Genomic DNA, 988 nt, shown 5'->3' with positions numbered 1-988 from the left:
TCTTTCTTCTTCTTGATCAGTCTAGCCAATGGTGTGTTGATCTTGTTAATCTTTTCAAAGAATCAGCTTTTGCTTTCACTTATTTTCTGTATGGTTTGTTTATTTTCTTCTTCATTTTTTCCTGTTAGAACCTTTATTATTTCCTTTTGCCTGGCATTTCAGGGGTTTGTTTGTTGTAGTTTTCCAACTCCCTGAGGCATGATGTTATGTTATCTACTTGCCATCTTTCCATCCTTTTCTTGTGGACACTAATTGTTATGAATTTCCCTCTTATGACTGTTTTTGCTGTGTTCCATAGATTGTGGAAACGTGTACTCTTTTTCATTTGTTTCCATAATTTTTTTTATATTTGATTTATTGTCTTCATTCCTATCATCTTCGGACAGCAATATTACTGAAAACCATATGATTAAACAGTTTCTCATGACATTCCCACTATTTGAAATGATTATTTGGATGATTCATGTCATCAATGCATATTATAAATTATGAGCTATGTATCTGCCATCTTTGCAACCTTCAGTTCCCTACAAAATGAACAATTACTATTTACTGTACAAAGATTTTCTGAATAGACGATATTTTAAATATGTACTTTGGAGCTACTTACGTATAGCAGTATGGTGTGAATTCAAGAGTATGGGCTTTGGTATTAAAAAGAACTAGATCTGATACCACTTACCACAATTTTAGGCAGATTCTCGTTTTTAAAATTTTTCTTATTATCATCATAATCTTCTTTATATTACATTGGATTACATATAACTTTACAGTCTATTACGTTGCTTTTTAAAAAGGGAATGCCATGCATGTCAGTCAATACAGAGACATTAATCTCCCCACTTCAACATTCAATATCTTTTCTATGTTTTCCCCAATCATTATTATTATTATTCCAATTATTTTTTAAAACAGTCAATTGCTATTTCTCATTTTGCTTGTAAAAATACTTTGCCCATCGTGAAGTACTTCTCAGACCAATCCAGTT

This window comes from Tupaia chinensis, unplaced genomic scaffold (genome assembly GCF_000334495.1).
Source record: "Tupaia chinensis unplaced genomic scaffold, TupChi_1.0 Scaffold000160_1, whole genome shotgun sequence".
NCBI classification, from domain to species: domain Eukaryota; kingdom Metazoa; phylum Chordata; class Mammalia; order Scandentia; family Tupaiidae; genus Tupaia; species Tupaia belangeri.
The sequence above is the reverse complement of the archived record's forward strand: the minus strand, read 5'-3'. Positions refer to the sequence as shown.